The following is a 21,502-nucleotide window of genomic DNA, read 5'->3' as shown; positions in this document are numbered from 1 at the left end:
CTGTAACTTAACCGTGTGGAATAAGATATATGCTGATAAACTCACACATATACCTCATATTATATCCATGTACAAGCAAGAGACAAGGAGATATTATTTTTTGTATGTACATGTTTAAAATTTTGGTAATCTGATGAACCATGATATTGACTTTATTTCCCTGATTTGCACTGTTTTAATTTAATATGATTTTTGAAAATGCAGGATAGCTTTGGTAGCAGGTTGCATGAAAGAAGCAAAGAAAGTCCGAAAACAATGAAACATCTAAATAAACTTTTCCCAAACAAAATTTTGATCTAGCTTCCACAGGTGATTATATCTATTGTCACACTCATTTGGTTGTTATTAATCATATTTTCTGACCTAAAGAATTAAATTTGCAAGATGAAGCCCTACTTACAGATTGGAAGCAGCAGTTGGAAGCAGCTCGCACGACAGGTGGATCTCAGCGCTAGGCAGGTGTAAGCGTGGTTCCAGAACACACATGTTCAGATAACACACATGTTCATGCTCATGCTGACCCCACATAGGTTCATATCGTCTTCTACGTGTATGTAGTTGTTTCTTCTTCAATTCTCTTTGTGGAGGTTCTTGGGCAGCTCAGACACCAGCTCGTCGTCGAGCTCCCCGAGGCTTGCCGCCGCGCTGCTGCAGCATGGCGACAGCAGTGCCAAGGACGATGGTGTGGTGGAATGACAGCGACGAGAGGGGGGGGAGGATCTGGAGAGAAGCACAAGGACCAAGAAGAGGAGAGTGCGATGGCATATATATTTTTCTATGTTCCTGTAGCGTGGCTAGGAAGAATCGTCAGTCAATGCCCCTTTTAACTTTTCCAAATGCAGAGAAACTCTGTTCCTTTAAATTGAACCTCTTCTCTACGTTCTGTGTAGTGAAACTCTCATCTAACTGAGCTTTGTTCCTTCGTTTGATTTCACATCTTTTTTTGATTCACCTGATGCACAAGTGTCAGCGTCAGACATGGACATCTAGCTAAGATATGTTCTTAGGCCATGCTATTATTTTGACAGCAAGAACCTATGGCCGAAATTGTGAGACTGACCAGTTGCAATGTCAATGAGTTAGAGTATTTAAGGGCAGAAGATATGAAGGAACAACCCTATGAGGCAAAACGTGGTAAGTTGATATCTCACTCAGTTTTTCTAAAGCTTCTTTTAGGTACGCTCTTAATCTTTTTCAGAACAGCGCCATAACCTACTAATAGTTGTTCATCTTTTTTCTCGTTGCCATGATTTTTATCTGGTGTGATAAAAAACTCAAAATCTTCTATGCCGTGATTTTGAGTTAAATGATTCTGGTTTGGTTCGTCAAGATTATGAAAAATATTGTGTCCTATTTTCTATTTGAGGTTTACATATGCCTGAAGTAATAGCCACATATTCAGACTCATGGTTCTTTTTGTTTCTTATTCCTAAAGCACAAGCCCCCTCCAAATGTGTAACTTGTTATGTCTTGGTACATAAGCTTCACTATGTCACTTGAAATTTTGTATGCGGTGAGTGCATTTATGTTTTGTATCCCTGAAAATGATGTTTCTTGTTTCGTGGGCATGAAGATGAGATGTTTCAAGTATTTCTTATTTGAATGAAACATTTATGGATGTAGTTCTTTAGTTTATTTAGCTTTAGTGGAGTGTTTTTCACTATATTTGAGCCAAGAGCTGATTGGTTTGGTGCAGAAGATGATCTTTTTTCTTACGTTCTGATACACATGTTCTGTTTCACCAGAGTTGACAAAAGACCCCGAACTCTACTGCACTGATTCTGTGTCACCCCTGCTGGGCTTAGGTACCTTGCTACATCTCTTTAATTCAAATTTCTATGTGGATATAAATTGATGCCATATATAATATAAATAATAATGGAATGGATGCTTCTGACGCCATAAGCAGCACATGTTATGGCCAACAGGTAAGCATTTGTGTCATGGCGATTTATCAGGTGGAACATGACAAGGATGGGTGTGGCTGGATTACAACAGGATTGAAGTCGATTGGCAGGAGATGATGCTACTTAGCAATTGTTCCCTGACTGTAACTGCCTACAAAGGTATCTAATATTTGCCTAGTGTACCAGTTTTAATGCTTCTCTCTGTCATGAGACTATCCCATTTTCGATTGGCTGATGTGTTCATTATGTATTTCACTGCATTTGTCAAGTTATTCGAACATGTTAACCTGATCGTTTCTATGATAAGATACATTGGGATACAAAACACAAGACAATGCTCAAGAGTAAACTTATTCTTGAAGATGAATTTGATTGGAGTTTACCTTTGGTGGTCTCAGGTTCAGATGAACATGAAAGGTCCAAACCGAGATTACTTATACTATTAGTTGACTGCTTAAATTTTCATTTTTATCTTTAGAAATCAGTGAACTTTTCCTGCTAATTTGTTCTTTTTAGTTGATCAGTCATGCTTTAAATTATATTAGATCAGATTTGCATCTAATGCAAGTCCTACAAATTTTTATTTTTCTTACCTCCCATCTACAGTAGTGAACATCATTAGCCTTGATTGAGACTTCATAGATGTTATGAGTGATCCAATGGCTCATGAGCGAAATGCAAGAAATATCTGGAAATTCATTTTCAAAGTTTGGGTGACAGAAGTTGAACCTTAGTCATGTGTGGCCATAGGAAGTTGGGTCACTAGCCACATCTATTAATGTTCCAATTGTGAGACTGAAAAAGGTAAAGAGAGTAGCAACAAATCCTTGTGCCATGCTGTTTTTTCTAAAGAAATCATTGAGGGTTGATTTTACTTTCTAACTGGAATGACAATACTTATATATGTTTCTTCTCAGCTGTCTTCCCAAGTTTATATACTTTTCAGTTTGCGGGTTCATCTTTCTCCGTGTTTATTATGGTTGTCAAACTAATAGAATGTATGGATTCCTGACACAACCTCGCTTCGCCAGCCAAGTATTGCAATATTTACTTATGTGTTTTAGATTCACCTATTTTACTGCTTTATTATGTCTGACTGTATCTTGGAACGCAAGAGATTTCATCGCTGACTGATCCTGCCAAGGTGGCAATAAATAAGAAAATAAGAGGAACTGATTGTTGTGTCTTTGAATTCTTTAGCTGGTAGTGTAATGGGATAAAAGAAGAGTGGAAGCCAGAAATCCTTGGCTGCAGGAGGCATATCAGCCCTGGTCCTGTACTTCGTCCACACTTAACTCCCTGTGAGAGCTGTCTCTGCATCATCGATTGGTTTAGGTACGCAGAATCCTCTTTTTTTTAATTCTGATCCTTTGGCTATTTTCTTTGCTTGGAAGTTCTACAGATCTGGATTCTTTCACATGACATCGTCGTTGATTCAGCTCACGTGAGTGCTGAGAATGGAGTAGGTTTAGTAAAACTGATGGGTCGTTGTAGCACTTAGTATTCTAACAGATTACATAGAGATGCCTACACAGTTCATACTTATAATCACTTGCATTCAATCCACATGAACACACATATTCTTTGCTTTACTACAGGTCTGCCAATCAGAATTTTTAATACAAATAATCATTTATTCCTGTTGTGTTCTTATGTCACTAACTTGTCCAATGAAAAAGAGTCAGGTAATAACCATTGTCATTTTTCTTGTAGGTATTTGACTTATTTGATACAAAACACAATGGAATTCTTAGATTTGAAGACTTTGCCCAGGTGTTGTCAGCATGGCACAAGGATTAGACTGCAGTGTCATCCAAGCATATACATGTCACATCATTAATAGAGAGCTACATGATTCTAATAAAAAGTGGATGTTGTGACTTGTGGTCATAATTATTAAACATAAAACATGGGAAGGTTTTGTCTACTTGTTTTATTAGGCTGTCTACATAGTTATAAGAATTCAAGAAAACAGATTACTAAACGAAATATTCTCTGGACATCAAGGACAAGCGTCGTTACGAGATGGCTCCACTCGCTGAGGCTGTTTTAATTTTTTGTTGAATCATGTTTTGTTCCTCACTGTTCTTAAATATGAATGCTGGTCCTTTGTTCCTCACTGTTCTTAATTATGGTTGCTGCTCCTTTGAAGTTCATGCGTGAGACTTGATGCTCTGAAGGCCCTTACCTCCTTGTGCACACAAGGTCTGAGATGATGGAAAAGTGAAATGAAATTGTGTTTGAGATCTTAGAAAAGGTTAGTTGGTAGATATTTTGCAAATATTTAGGAGAAAGAGTGTCGTCATATTTGTTTCTCCTTTTCCGCTCTTTAGAAATAATTTGTGTGATATTGATAATGTTTACCATACGGATTTTGTATATCATAGTGATGTTTATCGTTCCGTTTCTATGTTTCATACAAACTTTTTTACTCCCGTCGCAACGCACGGGCACTCACCTAGTAGATATATACTTATATAGTATAGAGACTTGCTCAGGACAAGCACAAGTATAGACAAGGCAGCAGTATAAATAGTCCAAAACAACAGTATGAATACTTAAATAGTCCAAAACAGCAGTATGAATATTTGAATAGTCCAAAACAGCAGTACATCTCTAGCAACAATTCTACATGAAACTATGAAACTGCAATTCTACAACTTACTAGACCTTGACCAAGAAGGCAACACCTATATGAGATCATCATACAACTAAAATCTGAAATCTTAACTAAAGTCTGAAACTCTGAACCTGAGTAATTAACGTGACTGATCGCTAACCAGACGAATAATCGCTACATATCACCGACTAGTCGGACGATATGGACGATCAGATCACCTGTTCGAATCGAACCCCCTTATCGAGCACTTAGTACCGATCAGCCCGACTAATCGTGATTAGTCGGACGATCTGAAAACAATGATCCCGTCATCACGCTTCAAGCTGGTATGTTATATCTCATCTCAACTATCTATTAAGTCAACAGTGTAGACCACAGCACAACCTTGCGCTTGCTCCGGTCCTCCTCGCGTTCACCCCCGCCCTTCACAGCTCCCTTAGGATGTGTTTGGTTGCAATGACAGAACGGGATGAGATAAGACGATCCCTCAAATAAGATTATTTGGTTCAGGGTCAAGGGTTGGGACAGGACTATCCCATACGATGCACTCGCACGCGCCGCCGCCCCTGGCCCACAATTTCCCCCTCCTCGTCACCACCTCGCCGTGGCCCAGTACCCTGCTCCTCGTCCTTGGTGCCGCCACCCCGCGCTCGTCTAAGATTGGCTCTTCCACCGCCCCTAAACTGCGATGCTCTTCCACAGCTAGCCGCGATGTCGATCCACGAGGTCGCCGCAGCCGCCCCTCACCGCTCGCATTGAACCCCCACCCGCACGTGATGGAGCTTGATGTAGGCCAGCCATCCGCTCCCCGCAAGCGTGACCTTTCGGCCAAATCTGCATAGTTGAGCCGACGACTGGTCCTTCCCCCTCGTTCCTCCACCCAGTGGGTGGTGGGTGCCTCAAAATTTTTGGCTCGTTGCGGGGATCTATTTGGTGAGTTGGGAGTTGGAGCTTTGATTTGGGGGTTTTCCTTTGGGAGGTCGTCTGATTGATTAGTGGTGATGTTTTGCTTTGTGGATGCAGTGACCGCTCATGTTGCGTGTGGATTTGGTTCAGGGGCAGACCGATGGAAGAGTGAAACACGGCGGTGATAGTGCAAGGTGGGACACCATTAGTGCTCTGTCTGGGGTTCGGTTTGTTCCTCTTGTAGATCTGGAAGGTACATTCTTTTTATCTTTCTCGCCTTTTCTTTTTTCGTCGGGTCGTAACTTTCCCTCTTCTTGCTACTACTAATCGTTATGGCTAATTTGTATGCATAGAGGGACTTCTTGATCTTAATCGTGATTATCAGTCCGAAATTCTGAACACAGTTGCACCACAATTTCTCATCTCTACCAGATTGTTTAGAGCCATCTAAGACAAATGTCACTACTCTTCCAAATGGCGTCAGGATTGCCTATGAGACATCATCGGTACTGCGTACTGCCATCTAAGACAAATGTCACTACTCTTCCAAATGGTAAGACAAATGTCACTACTCTTCCAAATGGCGTCAAGATTGTCTAGGACTAGGAGACATCATCGGTACTCAGTACTGCCCTGCTCTCCTATTTTTTGTTTTGTTTTTCCTTTCTTTTCCATGACATCAATGTTTTCTTGTGGACTTAATTCAAAGCCCAGCAACATATATGGGTCAATACATTGACCATGATTTCATTTACGAAATGCCGACTCATCTAGAGTATCAATCTGTTAGAGAGAATGTTCTTCAAGAGCATAGTGAATCAGACCCACTTACAGTTAGTTTGTGAGGTAGAAGCAATTGGAGGAAATGTTCGCTGCTAAGCATTATTATTCTTAAGGGGTTATGAGTGATTTACTTCAAATGTGTTGTGAATGTTCTTTGGATAACTTGACCGATTTATTGATGTAGCTATGGTTTGTAATTTGATGTGGTAACATAGTGGTTAATGGGCATGTGATTCTTATAAGCTATAACATTAGCTTACTGCTCATGGCTAAAATCGTCATGGATATAACTCCTGTTTGTCAATGTCCTCCCATTGGTTACTGGTATTCCCATTAGTATTTTTCCAACATTATTGTGTAGGCTCTTATTCTGAACATGTTGATTAGTATATCCTATAGAAGTAAAATGAAAAGCTGGCAAGAATTTGCCCGAATAGACCTACTTTCTAGATGATTATTGAGTTTTTTCTAAATAAGCAACATCCTTGTGTAGGCTCTTATTCTAAATATGTGTATGCATAGCCACTACACTGATTAATCAGATTAGGCAATCTTAAGTTCACGCTAGAGTTTAAGTTTATGTTATTTTGCATCATATTTAACCGCTTCTCATAAAAATCGACTGGCACGAGAGCAAGATGGTCCATTTATCGCTTCTAGTTGCTTCTCTATTTTCTCGTTGGATTTTGAGTTTGATTCTCTCTTTTCCTTTCTTGCTTTTTGTCGCTGGATCTGGCTGGAGGCTGTGATGACAAAAACTACCTACCTGTTTTCTGACTCATGACGGTAGAAACCAATGGATGCTTCTGAGCCTTCCTAAGATGTAGTATATGATCTGTCTTTTCTTTTTTGCGCAAAGTTCACTTTGCTTTCGATCTGTTGTCATCAGTTTTTTTACACCAAACAAGGTGGTGGGCAGTATCTTTGCCTCGTTGATGGGATGATAAGCCTTGCTGCAACTCGAGTGTTGACAAAAAATTCAGCCTACAATTATGTGATCAACTCCAAAATCTTGCCTTTTGAAGGATTCAACAAAATATACTTTTATTTTGTGAGGTAGAGGCCATTGGAGTAAATGTCCAACTTTGTGACTTTGCTTAGGAAATCAAAACAGTGTCCTTAGTCTTCCTATTCTGCTAGTTGGTTATGCTCTACTATGATACAATCAGTTGGTGCAGACCCATTCGATAGTATATTACTGTTCCTGAATTTTAGCTCATAATTTTGATACTATGTTATTGTTCCTGAATTTTAGTTCTTAATTTTGCCCATAAAGTTTATTATTTTCTTCTTAACTAGCTACTAAATTAGCAATTAATATGAAGGCCTTCTACTATTGTTGGTCATTATCCTTGATGGAAATCAGACTGATGCTAATTCGAACACTATAGGGGAGGAAGTTGCTTCAAGACTGTTGAACAGATAGCAAAGGTACCTTTGTTCTCATTTATCTTATGGCTTCATGAATTGGATAGATTTTACTGCTTACCTTTGAGCAGTTCTGTTGTAAAATCTAACAATTTTTTGTTGGCGAGCTGTGATTTCATTCAAACATTATGGTCATTGTTCCACTAACATGATTTTTTAGACCCAGTGCATACGAAGACTCTCACAAGCATGCATACACACCACCATCTTTAGCCTCAAATGGTGATGCTTTGGAATGTAAGTCCACCGTTCCAAGCTTCGGTTGCATATTGTAAACTTGTAATAATGGTGATGCTTTGGAATGATAGTGTTTTTGCAAGTTGAGTGCACTGCATGAGAATCTTCGACGTGTTCTTATGACCACTATGGATGTTGTAAACTTGTAATAGTATAGAAACATTTTTTATCTACAGGTGTTACCATCGTTCTACTTATTTGTACTAGCTGAATTTGCTAGAATCTATCATGAAATGCATTTCAACCACTCTTTTTCGCATGGTTTCTTGTGTCATATGTCTACTTTATTTTAAAATTATTTTTATGGGGAGCGTCCATCATACTGGCTTGTCATTGGACCCTTAAGTGTCATACAACTATTATCTTATACTATCAAATATGATTGATATACTGTTGCAACACACGTGCATTGTACTACGCCCGCCACACGATGCCCCCCTGCTCTCCAACCGTCCAACGCCGCTGGTGTCAAGGTCGCCCGCTCCTTCTCCACCGCCTTTCGCATGTTGGAGCTAGCCAGTACACGCTTGTCTTCGCCAACTGCCTTGACAGTGGCCTCAAGGTCGACATAGACGTCCGCTCCGCCATCTACAACATCGACCCGACCACCGGGGAGCGCCAGTGCCTCTCCGTGGGATCCTCAGCGCTGCCCTCCTTCTGCTTCCCCTTCTACCTCCCTTATGCCAGCCTTACCGTCGCCTGGGTCTACATCCTCCTCCGCAAGTGGATTGATGTCTTCTGAATCCACTCGTTCATGCTCGTCGTGCTCGTGCTCAAGCATCATTTTGTCATTTCGTATCTATGTTTTATACTAATGTTTAACTCTCGTGGCAACACACGGGTATATATGTAGTGTATTAATATGCCATGTGGAATACTAAAGTAATTGAACTTTTGTGCTCATATTCAGTGACCGTACACAATTGTTGCAGGTTGACATAGCAGTCCTAGTCTCCCATATAATTTTGTGGATGGTTTATTAGGCTCCATGCTTATATTGTTGTTCAGTGCATGGGCTTGCTAAGCACCTGACAAACTACAATGGAAGTTAGATTTTTTCAGTTAAACCGAACCAAACTACACGGTTAACCGAAGTTTCGGTTTTCTCTTTTCTAAACAAAATTTTGGTTGCCATTCTCTAGAAACCGAAGTTTAAAAAACCGAACCGAAAAACTTCAATTAACTAGTTGCCTAGTCCTATCCACATGCATTCCCTGTGTCGCCGCTTCTCATCCAACGAGGTGTCCGGAAACCAAACGTGACCTCAACTTGTATCTATGTGTATTCCCTCTGATGTCGCTTCATCATCTACCATTCTTGCCAATGAGGGGGAAATAACATGAACTCCTTTTATTTCATCATTAAAAATTAGGCTTGTATTTTTAGTGGGATTTAAGTTTTCTATTATTTCATAAAACTACAGAAATGATAATGGGTTTGTTTGGGTGTTAGAGGAATGGATGGGATTGGAGGGGCTAGAACCCCTAATATTCAAAATTTAATAAAAAGAGAACTATAGCCCTTCCAATCCCTTACATTCCTCTTGCTCCCAAATATGTCCTAAGAGACCAGGAATAAGTTTTAGGAAAACTAGGAACCAGGTAGAACTGTTTGAGGGACCTCAATGTATGTAAGCTTATTAACTAAATAATAATCAACACACATAATTCACTAGTTACTTCATGTGATCTTTCATTACCCTATTGCGTAGAAATTAGAAATAGGCAGTGAACCGAGTAATTAACTCATCTGATTGTGTGAAATTACAAAGATGTTCGAAAGAATCATCCACAATCTAAACTTGGATTTGTGTACGTTGTATGTTAATCTGTTGGACAAGGAACAACATCTCACATTGGTATATATATGTAGGAGTTGATTCTGAGAGTACTAGGGCACTGGCAGTGGCTCCCCACTGCAGGATTTGGACTCCAAGTGGGGCCAAAACACCAAACACCGGCTGTGCGGAGGCAATCCAGCGAAAGTTGATTCGACGCATGTTTCCTGATCTCTCTGGTCCTATGTACCGCCTCTAGTCTTATGCGGCAAGTGGAGCATTAGTATAGGCATTGGGGTGGCCGTGCAAGAGTACTCATGTGCCTAAGCACCTAACCTTCCTCCTGCTAAATCACATCTTTGCCTTCTTAAGCACGCTTCGTGTTCCTTCGATAGCTCTGAAAGTTGCCTAGAGGGAGGTGAATAGGCGAAACCTATAAACTGTAAACTTTGAATACGAACTTCACCCGGGTTAGGCTTAGAATTAGAATGAGTATGGAGTGTGAAAGAGAGTTCTTCTTGCTATGAGTTGCTCAATCAATGCGGATAACTTTAGGAGCCAACTCAAAAGATTGTGAGCAAGAGAACTTATAGAGAGGAAGAGAAAGAATCAAATCGTAAAGTAATAATTGTCGGGGACCATAATTAGGGGTACCCTCAAGACTCCTAATTCTCAGCTGGTAACCCCCATCAGCATAAAGCTGCAAAGGCCTGATGGGTGCGATTAAGTCAGGGATCAGTCCACACGAGCGACTCGATCATGCCTCACCCGAGCCTAGCCTCGGACAAGGGCAGCCGACCCCGAGGGATTTCCGTCTCGCCCGAGGCCCCCCTCCAACGGCGGACACATCTCCGGCTCGCCCGAGGCCTTGCCTTCGCTAAGAAGCAACCCTGACTAAATTGCCGCACCGACCGACCGAGTCGCAGGAGCATTTAACGCAAAGGTGGCCTGTCACCTCTATCCTGACACGCGCCCCCCGGCAGAGCCGAAGTGACCGCCGTCACTTTGCCGCTCCACTGACCGGCCTGACAAAAGGACAGCGCCGCCTGCGCCACTCCGACTGCAGTGCTACTTGACAGAGTGAGGCTAACAGGCAGTCAGGCCCTGCCAAAGGCACTATAGGAAGCTCCGCTCCGCCCGACCCAGGGCTCGGACTCGGGCTAAGTCCCGGAAGACGGCGAACTCCGCTCCGCCCGACCCAGGGCTCGGACTCGGGCTAAGTCCCGGAAGACGGCGAACTCCGCTCCGCCCGACCCAGGGCTCGGACTCGGGCTAAGTCCCGGAAGACGGCGAACTCCGCTTCGCCCGACCTAGGGCTCGGACTCGGGCTCAGCCCCGGAAGACAACGAACTCCGCTCCGCTCGACCCCAGGGCTCGGACTCGGGCTCAGCCCCAGAAGACGACGAACTCCGCCTCGCCCGACCCCAGGGCTCGGACTCCGCCCTGGCCTCTGCCGAACGACCTCCGCCTCACCCGACCCAAAGGCTCGGACTCGGCCTCGGCCATGGAAGACAGACTCGACCTCGGCTTCGGAGGAGCCTCCACGTCGCCCAACCTAGGGCGCAGGCCAGCCACGTCAACAGGAAGCACCATCATCACCCTACCCCGAGCTGACTCGGGCTGCAGAGAACAAGACCGGTGTCCCATCTGGCTAGCTCCGCCAGACAGGCAATGATGGTGCCCCGCATGCCCTGTGACGACGGCGGTCCTCAGCTCTCTTACGGAAGCAGGAGGACGTCAGCAGGGACTCAACCGCTCCGACAGCTGTCCCTCCGCCAGGCTCCGCCGCTCCTCCGACGACCACGACATCACACCAGCTGGGTGCCAAGATCTCTCCGGCTGCCACATCGGCATGTACTTATGGCGCTAGCTCTCCCCCGCTAGACACGTAGCACTCTGCTACACCCCCATTGTACACCTGGATCCTCTCCTTACGCCTATAAAAGGAAGGACCAGGGCCTTCTTAGAGAAGGTTGGCCGCGCGGGGACGAGGACGGGACAGGCGCTCTCTTGGGGCCGCTCGCTTCCCTCACCCGCGTGGACGCTTGTAACCCCCTACTGCAAGCGCACCCGACCTGGGCGCGGGACGAACACGAAGGCCGCGGGATTTCCACCTCTCTCACGCCCGTCTCCGGCCACCTTCGCTTCCCCCCTTCGCGCTCGCCCACGCGCTCGACCCATCTGGGCTGGAGCACGTGGCACACTCACTCGTCGGCTTAGGGACCCCCCGGTCTCGAAACGCCGACAGTTGGCGCGCCAGGTAGGGGCATGCTGCGTGTCGACGAACAGCTTCCCGTCAAGCTCCAGATGGGCAGTCTCCAGCAACCTCTCCGGCCCGGGACGGTGCTCCGTTTCGGGAGTCTTGAGTTCATGTCCTCCGACGGCAGCTACGACATGATACTCCTTCCACCGCCGCGCGACAGCGACAATGGCGGCCGACAGCCCGTCCGCCGGCGGCGGGACCGACGACGTCTTCCCCGCGTGGTGGAAGAACAACATTCGAGCTCGCCCCGTCCTCTCCCCCGCCAACGGAGGAGGAGGCGGGGCAACCAAGGCCAAGCGGGAGGCTGCGCATCGTCGGCTGTCAAGCGAGTCGACGTCCCCAGCGCTCCAACGGGGGGCGCATCGGGCGTCGACCTCGCGCTTGAGACGAAGGCGAGCGCCATCCCCCCGCGACACGCCAATCCCGAGCAAGTGGACGACGCCAGTGCGCTCGCGGAGAGCTTGCAGGACGTCGCCCTCGTACCTGAGACGGCGGTGCAATCAGTCCCCGACGTGACTATGTCGCTGCTCGCCGACCGAAAGGTACCCACCGATTCCCATCCTACGTCATTTCGACTCAGCCTCAACCCGCCTAGCGACCTTGCTTTGGCGGGCGCTCTCGTAGAGGCGAGTGCAACCCCTCTGGGGTTTCGCATGCGGTCGCCTTGGGACCGGCTGACGGACGTCTCGACCTACGGGCCCTCTGGGTCCGAGGAAGATGACGACCCCAACATCTGTTGGGATTTCTCTGGATTTGGCAACCCCAGTGCCATGCAGGACTTCATGACCGCATGTGACTACTGCCTCTCCGATTGTTCCGACGGTAGCCGCAGCCTCTACGACGAGGACTGCGGCCCAAGCCGCGAATGTTTCCACGTCGAGCTAGGGGATCCCTCCGAAGGCAATCATCTCGGCATGCCGGAGGACGGCGATCTCCCTAGGCTGGTGCCTCGCGCTGACATCCCGCGGGAGCTAGCTGTGGTCCCCGTTCCGGTGGGGGGTCACGACCCACAGCTCGAGCAAGTCCGCGGGGCGCAGGCCAGGCTCGACGCGGGAGCAGGAGCGCTTGAGCCGATCCGCCGGGACGTCGGGCAGGCATGGGCGAGCCAACCCCCGGCCGGAGAAATACGTCACCTGCCCCAAGGCCTCCAGCACCGCGTCGCCAACGACGTCAGGGTCAGGCCGCCACCCACATCCAGTGGGGTCGGTCAGAACCTGGCTGCCGCAGCGATGCTTCTCCGCGCGATGCCGGAGCCATCAACCACCGAGGGTCGGCGAATCCAGGGAGAGCTCAAGAATCTCCTGGAAGGCGCTGCGGTCCGACGGGCCGAGAGCTCTACCTCCCGAAGGCAGGGATACCCCTCGGAATCTCATGCCGCGACTTCCCGATTCATGCGGGAAGCCTCGGTCTACACCGGGCGCACGCGCAACACCGCGCCTGCGGCCCCGGGTCGTCTCGGCAACGAGCACCATCATCGCGACCGTCGGGCCCACCTCGACGAGAGGGTGCGCCGAGGTTACCACCCCAGGCGTGGGGGACGCTACGACAGTGGGGAGGATCGGAGTCCCTCGCCCGAACCACCCGGTCCGCAGGCCTTCAGTCGGGCCATCCGACGGGCACCGTTCCCGACCCGGTTCCGACCCCCGACTACTATCCCAAAGTACTCGGGGGAAACGAGACCGGAACTGTGGCTCGCGGACTACCGCCTGGCCTGCCAACTGGGTGGAACGGACGATGACAACCTCATCATCCGCAACCTCCCCCTGTTCCTCTCCGACACCACTCGCGCCTGGTTGGAGCACCTGCCTCCGGGGCATATCTCCAACTGGGATGACTTGGTCCAAGCCTTCGCCGGCAATTTCCAGGGCACGTACGTGCGCCCCGGGAATTCCTGGGACCTCTGAAGCTGCCGGCAGCAGCCGGGAGAGTCTTTCCGGGACTACATCCGGCGATTCTCGAAGCAGCGCACCGAGCTGCCCAACATCACCGACTCGGATGTCATCGGCGCGTTCCTTGCCGGCACCGCCTGCCGAGACCTGGTGAGTAAGTTGGGTCGCAAGACCCCCACCAGGGCGAGCGAGCTGATGGACATCGCCACCAAGTTCGCCTCTGGCCAGGAGGCGGTCGAGGCTATCTTCCGAAAGGACAAGCAGCCCCAGGGCCGCCCATCGGAAGATGCTCCTGAGGCGTCTACTCCGCGCGGCGCCAAGAAGAAAGGCAAGAAGAAGTCGCAAGCGAAACGCGACGCCGCCGACGCGGACCTTGTCGCCGCCGCCGAGTACAAGAACCCTCGGAAGCCCCCCGGAGGTGCCAACCTTTTCGACAAGATGCTCAAGGAGCCGTGCCCCTATCATCAGGGGCCCATCAAGCACACCCTTGAGGAGTGCGTCATGCTTCGGCACCACTTCCACAGGGCCGGGCCACCCGCGGAGGGTGGCAGGGCCCGCGACGACGACAGGAAGGAAGATCACCAAGCAGGAGAGTTCTCCGAGGTCCGCGACTGCTTCATGATCTACGGTGGGCACGCGGCGAACGCCTCGGCTCGGCATCGCAAGCAAGAGCGCCGGGAGGTCTGCTCGGTGAAGGTGGCGGCGCCAGTCTACCTAGACTGGTCCGACAAGCCCATCACCTTCGACCAAGCTGACCACCCCGACCACGTGCCAAGCCCGGGGAAATACCCGCTCGTCGTCGACCCCATCGTCGGTGACGTCAGGCTCACCAAGGTCCTGATGGATGGGGGCAGCTGCCTCAACATCATCTACGCCGAGACCCTGAAGCTCCTGCGCGTCGATCTGTCCTCCATCCGGGCAGGCGCTGCGCCCTTCCACGGGATCATTCCCGGGAAGCGCGTCCAGCCCCTCGGACGACTCGACCTTCCCGTCTGCTTCGGAACGCCCTCCAACTTCCGAAGGGAGACTCTGACGTTCGAGGTGGTCGGGTTCCGAGGAACCTACCACGCGGTACTGGGGAGGCCATGCTACGCGAAGTTCATGGCCGTCCCCAACTACACCTACCTGAAGCTCAAGATGCTGGGCCCCAACGGGGTCATCACCGTCGGCCCCACGTACAAACACGCGTTCGAATGCGACGTGGAGTGCGTGGAGTACGCCGAGGCCCTCGCCGAGTCCGAGGCCCTCATCGCCGACCTGGAAAGCCTCTCCAAAGAGGTGCCCGACATGAAGCGCCATGCCGGCAACTTCGAGCCGGTGGAGACGGTCAAGGCCGTCCCTCTCGACCCCAGTGGCGACACCACCAAGCAGATCCAGATCGGTTCTGGGCTCGACCCCAAATAGGAAGCAGTGCTCGTCGACTTTCTCCGCGCAAATGCCGACGTCTTTGCGTGGAGTCCCTCGGACATGCCCGGTATACCGAGGGATGTCGCCGAGCACTCGCTGGATATTCGGGCCGGAGCCCGACCCGTCAAGCAGCCTCTACGCCGATTCGACGAGGAGAAGCGCAGAGCGATTGGCGAGGAGATCCACAAGCTAACGGCAGCAGGGTTCATCAAAGAGGTATTCCATCCCGAATGGCTTGCCAACCCTGTGCTTGTGAGAAAGAAAGGGGGGGAAATGGCGGATGTGTGTAGACTACACTGGTCTCAACAAAGCATGTCCGAAGGTTCCCTACCCTCTGCCTCGCATCGATCAAATCGTGGATTCCACTGCTGGGTGCGAAACCCTGTCTTTCCTCGATGCCTACTCAGGGTATCACCAAATCAGGATGAAAGAGTCTGACCAGCTCGCGACTTCTTTCATCACGCCCTTCGACATGTACTGCTATGTCACCATGCCATTCGGTTTGAGGAATGCGGGCGCGACGTACCAGCGGTGCATGAACCATGTGTTCGGCGAACACATCGGTCGCACGGTCGAGGCCTACGTCGATGACATCGTAGTCAAGACAAGGAAAGCTTCCGACCTCCTCTCCGACCTCGAAGTGACATTCCAATGTCTCAAAGCGAAAGACGTCAAGCTCAATCCCGAGAAGTGTGTCTTCGGGGTGCCCCGGGGCATGCTCTTGGGGTTCATCGTCTCCGAGCGGGGCATCGAAGCCAACCCGGAGAAGATCGTAGCCATCACCAGCATGGGGCCCATCAAGGACTTAAAAGGCGTACAGAGGGTCATGGGATGTCTCGCGGCCCTGAGCCACTTCATCTCACGCCTCGGCGAAAGAGGTTTGCCTCTGTACCGCCTCTTAAGGAAGGCCGAGTGTTTCGCTTGGACCCCTGAGGCCGAGGAAGCTCTTGGGAACCTAAAGGCGCTCCTCACAAAGGCACCTATCTTGTTGCCCCCAGCTGATGGAGAATCCCTCTTGGTCTACGTCGCCGCGACCACTTAGGTGGTTAGCGCCGCGATTGTGGTCGAGAGGCAAGAAGAGGGGCATGCATTGCCCGTTCAGAGGCCAGTTTACTTCGTCAGCGAGGTACTGTCCGAGACCAAGATCCGCTACCCACAAGTCCAGAAGCTGCTGTATGCAGTAATCCTGACGAGGCGGAAGCCGCGGCACTACTTCGAGTCTCATCCGGTAACTGTGGTGTCATCCTTCCCCCTGGGAGAGATCATCCAGTGCCGAGAGGCCTCGGGCAGGATTGCAAAGTGGGCGGTGGAAATTATGGGCGAGACAATCTCGTTCGCCCCTCGGAAGGCCATCAAGTCCCAGGTCTTGGCGGACTTCGTAGCTGAATGGGTCGACACCCAGCTACCGACGGCTCCGATCCAACCGGAACTCTGGACCATGTTTTTCGACAGGTCGCTGATGAAGACGGGAGCCGGCGTGGGCCTACTCTTCATCTCGCCCCTCGGGAAACACCTACGCTATGTGCTACGCCTCCATTTATTGGCGTCCAACAATGTGGCTGAGTACGAGGCTCTGGTCAACGGGTTGCGGATCGCCATCGAGCTAGGGGTCAGACGCCTCGACGCCCGCGGTGACTCGCAGCTCGTCATCGACCAAGTCATGAAGAACTCCCACTGCCGCGACCCGAAGATGGAGGCCTACTGCGATGAGGTTCGGCGCCTAGAAGACAAGTTCTACGGGCTCGAGCTTAACCACATCGCTCGGCGCTACAATGAGACTGCGGACGAGCTGGCAAAAATAGCCTCGGGGCGAACAACGGTTCCCCCGGACGTCTTCTCCCAGGATCTGCATCAACCCTCCGTCAAGATCGACGACACGCCCGAGCCCGAGGCGCCCTCGGTCCAGCCCGAGGTACCCTCGGCGCAGCCCGAGGCACCCTCAGCTCGGCCCGAGGCGCCCTCGGTTCAGCCCGAGGTACCCTCGGCCTCCGAGGGCGAGGCACTGCGCATCGAGGAGGAGCGGAGCGGGGCCACGCCTGATCGAAATTGGCAGACCCCGTACCTGCAATATCTCCGCCAAGGAGAGCTACCCCTCGACCGAGCTGAGGCTCGGCGGATAGCGCAACGCGCCAAGTCGTTCGTCTTGCTGGGCGATGAGAAGGAGCTCTACCACCGCAGCCCCTCGGGCATCCTCCAGCGATGCATCTCCGTCGCCGAAGGTCAGGAACTCCTGCAAGAGATACACTCGGGGGCTTGCGGCCATCACGCAACGCCTCGAGCCCTTGTCGGGAATGCTTTCCGGCAAGGCTTCTACTGGCCTACGGCGGTGGCTGACGCCACAAGAATTGTCCGCACCTGCGAAGGGTGTCAATTCTATGCGAAGCAGACCCACCTGCCCGCTCAGGCTCTGTAGACGATACCCATCACCTGGCCCTTTGCCGTGTGGGGTCTGGACCTCGTCGGCCCCTTGCAGAAGGCGCCCGGGGGCTACACGCACCTACTGGTCGCCATCGACAAATTCTCCAAGTGGGTCGAGGTCCGACCTCTGAACAGCATCAGGTCCGAGCAGGCGGTGGTGTTCTTCACCAACATCATCCATCACTTCGAGGTCCCGAACTCCATCATCACCGACAACGGTACCCAGTTCACCGGCAGAAAATTCTTGGATTTTTGCGAGGATCACCACATCCGCGTGGACTGGGACGCCGTGGCTCATCCCATGTCGAATGGGCAAGTAGAGCGTGCCAACGACATGATTCTACAATGGCTCAAGCCTCGGATTTACAACGACCTCAACAAGTTCGGCAAGCGATGGATGAAGGAACTCCCCTCGGTGATCTGGAGCCTGAGGACAACGCCGAGCCGAGCCACGGGTTTCACGCCGTTCTTCCTGGTCTATGGGGCCGAGGCCGTCTTGCCCACTGACTTGGAATACGGCTCCCCGAGGACGAGGGCCTACAACGATCAAAGCAACCAAGCTAGCCGAGAAGACTCGCTGGACCAGCTGGAAGAGGCTCGGGACAAGGCCTTACTACACTCGACGCGGTACCAGCAGTCCCTGCGACGCTACCACGCCCGAGGGGTCCAGCCCCGAGACCTCTAGGTGGGCGACCTGGTGCTTCGGCTGCGGCAAGACGCCCGAGGGAGGCACAAGCTCACGCCCCCCTGGGAGGGGCCATTCGTCATCGCCAAAGTTCTGAAGCCCGGAACGTACAAGCTGGCCAACAGTCAAGGCGAGGTCTACGACAACGCTTGGAATATCCAACAGCTACGTCGCTTCTACCCTTAAGATATTTTCAAGTTGTTCATATACCTCGCACCCACGCAAAGTTTAGTCATCAAGGAAGGGTCGGCCTCGCCTCGGCAAAGCCCGACCCTCCCTCGGGGGCTAAAAGGGGGGAAACCCCCTCTGCGTTGAAATTTTCCTCGAAAAAAGATCTCTTTTGCCAGAATATCTTTCGTGCTTTTTGACTACTTCGAAAAGTGGATCCTGAAAACGACGGAGTACACGTAAGCAGCCAAGGCTGACCGAGCCGAGGGACTCCTACGCCTCTGGGATACGGATACCTCACTCATCACCTTCTGCGATAAGTAACTCGCGTTCGAATGAAGCGATTCCGCGGACCGAACAAGTCTTCACGTTTGGAAGCTCTTCTGCCAAAGCGATCCTTCGAGCCTTCTCGACTGAGTCGGTGACAGGGCCTCATGGGCGGGTGAAAGTGCGCGTAAGCGGCAAGGCCGGCCGAGCCGAGGGACTCCCACGCCTCCGGGATACGGATACCTCACTCATCACCTTCCGCGAGAAGCAACTCTTGCTCGCACAAACATCCCTGTTACCGACGAAAGAGTCCAGATACTCGAAACGAGAGGAAAGGAGACGCAGCTTTACAACACAGCGAGGGTGTGTATTCTGGCCTCGGCGGCCGCAGAAGGCACACGCTACAAGACACTCTGATCCTGCAGGCTCGGGTCTTCGCGCTGGAAGGGGGCTGTAGCACCCTCGGCATCGACGACACCTTCAGCAAGGTCCGACCCAGCCTCGGACGGCGACGCGGTCCAGGGACTTCTCCCGGAATCCGGCCCGAGCAAGCGGCTCGGCCGGTCGCCCCCGGGGCCTCGGCCAACCATCTTCCAAGGGCGCCAGCCCGACCCGAGGCCTCGGCTGATCAGCTCCGGCGTCGGTCCCGCTGACGGATAACCCGACTAGGCTCCGGCCAACCAGGTTTCGTTTTCGAGCCAACTCCGCCTCTGTTCATGCTGATATCGCTACCCTTGGCCTCGGCTCGTCGAAGAGCGGCCAAGGGGTCTCTTTAACTAAGCTAGAGGAGCCTCAGACAACAAGGCCGATCGAGCCGAGGGACTCCTACGCCTCCGGGATACGGATACCTCACTCGTCACCTTGACACGGGGCGACTCATGCTTGCTGAAGTGGTTCAGATAATCAACAGGCGAGACTTAGTGCTCGAAAATGAGGAAAAAACACGGCTCCGCGCCAAAATTACATACATGTTCAGGCCTCGACAGCCATAATGAACAAAAACACTGGCATTCAAAGTGCCATTACAAACGGAACTCCGGTTCCCCCTCCGCAGGTACGAACAACCCCACTCCATGGGGGAAGGCCTGCGGAGCAACGGAAGACCGACGAACGACGCGCCGTTACCTGCTTCAGCAGCGGTGACGACGACGACTTCTGCTCCGGGGGGGCCGAACAGCGGCAGCACTGACCTCAGGGCGGATGCTGCTGCCAGGAGGCCCCCGCCCCTGCCCAAACTCGTGAGGCAAGGACGGGCAGAAGGCCGTAGAGTTGGAGGTCGGTCCATGGCCGGCCTTGGCTATCTCGCCGACGAAAGAACCTCTTCAAGCTGCCGTGGCAGACGCCGGCACCGCGAGCGGCTCCGAAGCCACTCGCGTCCGAAAGCCGGGCACGCTGCAGCTGCCAGCGCCACGGACGACAACCGCCCCTCCCTCCCATCACTGAGTGAAGGAGCGGGCCACCGCCCACGCAGGGGCCGACCCCAACTCGGCACACTCCCCTCCCCAGCCTTGGTGATGAAAATCCTTGAGGCTGAGGGAGGGGCAGAGGCCGCAGCCCGGCTCGCTTTCCCCCACCATCAAGCTGGAGGTCACCATCTTGGGTGACCACCGGTGGAGGGGTGCAGCCGGGCTGCATGATGAAAATCCTTGAAGCCGAACGATGGCTGAAAGGTACCAACTCCCACGGAGTTGCGTCCCTCCAACGGCGAGGCGAAAAGACGGCGGGTATCCCCCATCCGGGGGCTTGGAAGGTGGAAAGACGCGATGCATAAGGGAGCGAGAAGACATGGTCGCCTTCCGAAAGGGGTCGCCCTCCTTTTAAAGGCAACTCTCCCTACGTGCGCCCCCAACCGTCACGGGTTGAGTCTTCTCCAAAGCGCTCCAAGGCCTTCCCCTGCGGCGCGGGGGCTGGGTCCCGCGTGTCATGCAAACCGGCTCAGAACAGAAGAAGCCAAACCGCCGCGCGTGGTGCACACGACCGCCCAGCGGTTACAAGCGACCCCCACTTTTGCCCAGACCAACGGGCGGAAGGGGCGGGCAGCCATGCAGGCGGCATGCAACCGCGCCAAGTGGACGCGCCTCTCCGACTCCCACCACGCCAGCGTGGAGGCCCAGGCCCACGCGTCACGCAACCGGCGCGCCGGATGCTGCATGCAAGCAACCGCACCGCCACTTGCGCCACCACCGCGCCTCCTCGATTGCGGAACCAATACCGCGACTCGAGGCGACCCAGCGCACGACTCAGCAGCGCCAGCCTGACGCGGCGGTCAACGCGGCTAAAAGTGGGCCGGCAGTAATGACGGTGGCAGGCGGGCGGGAGCAGCGGTCACGTCGTCAGCCAAGCTCACGTCCCATCCGGGGGCAGCAAGAGAACCCCCTCTCACGGCATGAAGACAGCGCGCCCGTGATCCGTTCCTCGAACGGCTCGCGCACGCGCAACGGCCGCCCCGCCAACCACTCGCCCCGTCGCATTAACTCCGCGGCAGGACAGGCGGCGCTTCTGGCAGGAGAAGCGGACGACGCTTCGCCTTCGCTGTAATAACCGCGCCAAAAAAGGTACGCCGCGTCGTTCGATTTCGTGTCCTTTTCCTTTTCTCCTTTTTCTCTATCTCTTGCAACAGGGACCGGGAAAAGGGGATACCCCGAAAAGGATCCTTCCCCGTGAAAGTACCAGGCTCCGAGCCTCCTTACTGACCAGGGGTTCGAAGGCTGGCCCCCCGAAGGGTTCAACAGCCGCCTCAGATCGCG

The 21,502-nt window shown here is 51.8% G+C and overlaps 2 non-coding genes across 2 annotated transcripts; both read left to right on the top strand.

Moving 5' to 3' along the window:
- Positions 1 to 6,952: 6,952 nt before the first annotated feature.
- On the top strand, positions 6,953 to 7,034 carry LOC111589998 (small nucleolar RNA R41). Its single transcript, XR_004852295.1, has one exon. It is a non-coding gene; the product is annotated as a small nucleolar RNA R41 (small nucleolar RNA).
- A 112-nt stretch (positions 7,035 to 7,146) lies between these two features.
- Positions 7,147 to 7,220, top strand: LOC111590028 (small nucleolar RNA Z155). Its single transcript, XR_004852321.1, has one exon. It is a non-coding gene; the product is annotated as a small nucleolar RNA Z155 (small nucleolar RNA).
- Positions 7,221 to 21,502: the final 14,282 nt, after the last annotated feature.

Source organism: Zea mays, chromosome 8 (assembly GCF_902167145.1).
Source record: "Zea mays cultivar B73 chromosome 8, Zm-B73-REFERENCE-NAM-5.0, whole genome shotgun sequence".
Lineage (NCBI taxonomy): Eukaryota > Viridiplantae > Streptophyta > Magnoliopsida > Poales > Poaceae > Zea > Zea mays.
The sequence above is the reverse complement of the archived record's forward strand: the minus strand, read 5'-3'. Positions and strand labels throughout refer to the sequence as shown.